This window comes from Dipodomys ordii, unplaced genomic scaffold (assembly GCF_000151885.1).
Source record: "Dipodomys ordii isolate 6190 unplaced genomic scaffold, Dord_2.0 Scaffold17, whole genome shotgun sequence".
Lineage (NCBI taxonomy): Eukaryota > Metazoa > Chordata > Mammalia > Rodentia > Heteromyidae > Dipodomys > Dipodomys ordii.
In genome coordinates, this window is record NW_012267233.1 from 26,200,753 (window position 1) to 26,206,458 (window position 5,706).

General features: G+C 43.7%; 1 pseudogene; it reads right to left on the reverse strand.

The window, feature by feature from the left end:
* Nucleotides 1-3,867: 3,867 nt before the first annotated feature.
* LOC105982869 lies at nt 3,868-5,259 on the reverse strand (annotated as a pseudogene).
* Nucleotides 5,260-5,706: the final 447 nt, after the last annotated feature.

The following is a 5,706-nucleotide window of genomic DNA, read 5'->3' on the forward strand; positions in this document are numbered from 1 at the left end:
TTGCAGTTGTGATTAAGGATTAGGAAGAGATGGGGAGATTGCCCGGGATTGTCTGAGTGGGTCCAACTCATCACAAGGGTGATTATACAAGAGAATGGGAACAAGAGCATGAGCAGGGCTGTCAAGATGGAAGCAGAGGTCAGAATGGTGCAGGGGCCCAAAACTGAGAAAGATGACGATTGTTTTGAAACTGGAAAAGGAGTATGTTTCATCTGGAGCCTCAAGAAGGAATGCAGTCGTATATACCTATTTTAGACTTGTAATCTCCAAAACTGTAAGAGAATACATTTGTGTTGAGTTCAGCTACTATATTTGTGGCTATTTGTTATAGCAACGAGTCTAATACAGAATTCTGCATGGAGATAGTAATGCAGCAGTAAAAACAGCTTTGTAGACTTAACACACTTCCTTAACATAGAGTGAATTAGATGCCCTTATCAGTGGATAAAGCTTTACTTTTTTCCCTAATGATACAACAGAAAAACACAACTCCAGATTCTTCTATCCTGTTGTCTCTAATTTATACCTGCTTGTCACAAATATGGAAAAGTAGCATTGTTTCTCATGAGCACTTCATGCTGAATGGTGGGAGAACAGAAATACAGGACATTAGCTGGGTGGTTTACATCTATAGCTATTTAGCAGGTTGAGATCTGAGGGTCGAGGTCCAAAGCCAGCCCTTTCCAGCAGGAAATTCCATGAGACCATTACCTCCAGTTAGCCACCAGAAAACCAGAAGTGGCTCTGGGGCTCCAAGTGGTAAAATGCTAGTCTTGAGCTAAAGAGCTAAGGAACAGCACCCAGGCTCTGAGTTCAAGCCCCACAGCTGACAAAATAAAAAATAAAAAAGTAAGCCATTGAGCTCCAGTTGACTACTCCCAATATTCCCTACAAGAAAATAAAGTATTGGAGAGCACAAGGGGAGCCTAGACACTTCACATGATGGAATGGGATACTCACCACAAGCCTGGGTTATGGGGCTCTCTAAACTCAGAGTGGTAAAATACCTTGCCCACTATCACACAACTACTATTTGTCTGAATTAAAAGCTGTAATTCTGTATTATTGTAGAATTTATAAGAAAAATGAATCATTATTTTGGCTTGAAACTCTTGTTTGTTTAAGACACCATGATAGATCTCCGTTATCCTTTTCTACAGAATCTGATCCCAAGTTCATCATATAGTGATACGGTGACTGCCACGTTGCCCATTCTTCAAGGCAAGTAAGAGGCATATTGAAGCCACTCACGAGACTGAGAGCCAGGGGATTGAGGTTCAAAGCCAGCCAGGGCAGAAAAGTATGAAAGATTCCATATCTAAATAATTAGCAAAAACCAGGGCTAGAGTATGGGTTAAGTGGTAGAGCACTAGCCAAATAAACAAAAGCCTGGCCCTGAGTTGAAACATTGGTACTGACAAAAAAAAAAAAGGAGTAATGATAGCAGTAGTGTCAATAATAGTTCACCATTATAACACATATATGATAATATATTATTATATATTTGTCATAATTATGAGTAATATTTCATTATAATAAAATTCATTTATTTTGTAAGACACTTTTCAATTTTAAAAGTACTTTGAAGCCGGGCATTGGTGGCTTACCCATGTAATCCTAGCTACTCAGGAGGCGGAGATCTGAGGATCACAGTCCAAAGCCAGCCTGGGCAGGAAAAGTCTGTGAGACTCTTATCTCCAATAAACCACCAGAAAACCAGAAGTAGGCACTGTGGCTCAAGTGTTAGTTTGCTTGCCTTGAGCTGAAGAGCTGAGGGACAGCGCCCAGGCCCAGAGTTCAAGCCCCACAACCAACATCAACAACAACAACAAAGTACTTTGAAAATATATATTGCTCCTTTTAGGAATTCTATGCCTCCTTAAAGGTATGTTGTTGCAGTATTCCCTTCTGTTGAGAAGAACCCCTGATCAGCGAGGGTCATGGCTCTAAGTGGTAGAGAATGGGCCTAACAAATATAAGGCCCTGAGGATGTGCACCATTTTTTGTGTGGTTTTTTTTTTAACAAACCCAAAGCACATGTCTTAAGAGACAGACCAGAAACACACTTGATTCAGAATTCGTACCTTACTCATTGCACTTTGGGAACATATTTTCCTATGGCCTGGAACTACTCTCATCAAAATGCCTCAGCTGTGGTCAGCTGACACGTTCACATCCACGCAAATGAGGCCAGCAGCAGTATGTGGGCTCTGGTTATTCTGAGGTCAGAAGTCAAATCTTCATATACTCAGCCTTTGGTTTCCACCGAGGAAATCTGAGACAACTTCTAAGAAGTATGAAGTTTTTCTGAAGGTAATTTTTTTCTTGAGGTAGGATCTCACTATATAACCCAGTCTCTTCTGAAGTTCTGGGACCCTATGAGAATGCCACCATATCAGCTTATTTTCATGTATTCATGAAGTAAGTAAATATCTTTGGGGGGGGTCGTGGGCTTGAACTCTGGACCTGGGCTCTCTCCCTGAGCCATTTTTTGCTCAAGGCTAGCACTCTACCACTTGAACCACAGTACCACTTCCAGCCTTTTCTGTTTATGTGGTACTGCATGCTAGGCAAGCACCCTATCACTGAGCCACATTCCCAGCAGGTCATTTTGTTTTATAGCTTGCTTAAGGTTCTGTGTTCTTATAATAGTTGTAAACTCTTCGCAAAATTATTGTAGGCTCTTCTCTTCTATTTTTAGTTGCAATGGTGCAAAAAACAAAACAAACCGTATTTCTCTTGGAAGTCTTTTTGTATGAACATAGCAGTTTCCCTTTTCTTCCCACATTTGCTAGCCTTCATTCATTTGCTTCCAGGAATTTCTCTTTATACAATATAAATTCATTCCCACTGCTTTGAGATAGTTACACTTCAGCCAACTTCCTTCTTTGTCTCTTTGTGTGTGTGTGTGTGTGTGTGTGTGTGTGCGCGCACGCGCGCGCGCTTGAATTCAGGACCTGCACTCTTGCTTGGCTTTTCTCCCCAAGGTTGGTGCTCTACCACTAGAGCCACAGCTCTATTTCTAGCCTTTTGGTGGTTATCTTTCTGGAAGCAGGAATCTCATGGAATTTCCTTTTGGGGTTGGCTTTGAAATGGAATCCTCTAATCCTAGCCTTCTGAATACCTAGAATTACAGGTATAAACCACTGGTACCCAGTTTCTTGTCTTTATTACCTGAGTCCCCCCCCACCCCGACTTTTATACATATATATATATATATAATTGGTGAAATACATAATGCATTTAATACTGTCTTCATTTTCTTTTTTTAAATATGTTTTTTATTGTGAAAACACCATAGAGAGGGGTTACAATTACATGAGCAAGGTAATGAGTACATTTCTTATCAAGCATTGTTGCCTCCTCCTTTGTTTTTCCCCCACCATCCCTGCCCTTCCATCTCCATGACTACACTCCCCGCTCGCCCCCCCCCCATCCTCACTTTCTAATTAAGTTGATGTATTATTTTTTCTAAAGCATGGATAAATTGTTTAGAGAAAGCCTAATTATGCACTTAGGACTTAAATGTGATTGTTATAGACCCCAGATGTTTTTTTATAAATGATTTTTAAACTATTTTGAAACTCATCACTTGCTATTTTATACTGATGTGCTCTAACTTCTGTTTTTCCTTCTAACAATATTCTGAGACCTAGTGCCTACCAAATTATACAAAGAGGGTTCAACATTCACTGGGTGGTATTATAGAGAAGGAACCCAAGTTTAGGGCAGCTGAATCTTTTTTTTTTAATTTCTTAAAGACTTTACTTTTGAGACATAATGGATTAAAACCTTACACACATGGAAAAAGACAGACATGATCACAGTTGAACAGAGTCTGGCCAGAAACACTTTAGTGACTGCCAGCTGATGGTGAAGCTGAAGTTCTGGGAGCATGACATGCTGCAGGGCCAAAGGAATGAGTGATTAGTACTCCTCTCCTTCCTCACCTCGCCTTCCACAGAATCCACACCAACCTCCTCATAATCCTTCTCTAGGGCAGCCATGTCCTCACAGGCCTCAGAAAACTCTCCTTCCTCCATCCCCTCACCCACATACCAGTGGACAAAGGCACGCTTGGCATACATCAGGTCAAACTTGTGGTCCAGGCGAGCCCAGGCCTCAGCAATGGCTGTGGTGTTGCTCAGCATGCACACAGCGCGCTGCACCTTGGCAAGGTCTCCACCAGGAACCACAGTGGGAAGCTGGTAATTGATGCCAATCTTGAAACAAGTGGGACACCAATCCACAAACTGGATGCTGCGCTTGGTCTTGATGGCAGCATTGACAACTTTGGGAACCACATCACCACGGTACAGCAGGCAGCAGGCCACGTATTTACCATGGCGAGGGTCACATTTCACCATCTGGTTGGCTGGCTCAAAGCAAGCATTGGTGATCTCTGCTACAGAAAGCTGTTCATGGTAGGCTTTCTCAGCAGAGATGACAGGGGCATATGTGGCCAGGGGGAAGTGGATGCGGAGATAGGGTACCAGGTTGGTCTGGAATTCTGTCAGGTCAACTTTCAGGGCCCCATCAAAGTCAGGGAAGCTGTGATGGAAGACACAATCTGGCTAATAAGGCGGTTCAGGTTAGTGTAGGTTGGGCACTCAATATCGAGGTTTCTATGACAGATGTCACAGATGGCCTCATTGTCCACTGTGAAGGCACAGAGTGCTCCAGGTTTGTGTGGGTGGTGAGCATAGAGTTGTAGGGCTCAACTACAGCTGTGAACACCTGGGGGGTGGGGTAAATGGAGAACTCCAGCTTGGACTTCTTGCCATAGTCCACAGAGAGACGCTCCATCAGCAGGGAGGTGAAGCCAGAGCCAGTTCCCCCACCAAAGCTGTGGAAGACCAGGAAGCCCTGAAGCCATGTGCACTGGTCAGCCAGCTTTCTGATCTGGTCCAAGACGAGGTCAATGATCTCTTTGCCAATGGTGTAGTGTCCACAGGCATAGTTATTGGCAGCATCTTCCTTGCCTGTGATGAGCTTCTCAGCGTGGAAAAGTTGACAGTAGGTGCCAGTTCGAACTTCATCAGTGACTGTGGGCTCCAGGTGGCAGGTGCTTGCCAGTGCCTGTCTCACTGAAGAAGGTGTTGAAGGAGTCATCTCCTCCCCTGATGGTCTTATCCCTCGGCATCTGGCCATCAGGCTGCTGTGTTCCAGGCAGTAGAGCTCCCAGCAGGCATTGCCAATCTGGAAACCAACCTGGCCAACATGGATGGAGATGCATTCACACATGATGACTGTGGATTTGGTGGCAAAGGTGACAGAAGCAGGAGCAGCACCCCAAATCAGTTACCGTCCCCGACAAGCTAAGAGTCAAGGTAAGTAACGCACTTCTGAATTTTTTATAATAAGCGGTAAGCCTATTTAAATTTTGCCTTAGAAGGAAACAATAGCTATCTTAAAAGATTGTATGAAAGCATGCAGAAGACTATCTCTGTCTTTTACTCACCAGGGCACCCAGGAATGTGGCTTAGTGGTAGAGTGCTGGTAGAGTGCTTGCCTAGCATGCATGAAGCCCTGGGTTCCATGCCTCAATATCACATAAACAACAACAAAAAAGCCTGTAGTGGTGCTGTGGCTCAAGAGATAGAGCGCTAGCCTTGAGCAAATGAAGCTTGGGGACAGTGCCCAGGCCCTGAGTTCAAGCCCCAGGACTGGCCAAAAAGAAAAAAAACCTTACCAGACAATTGAAAA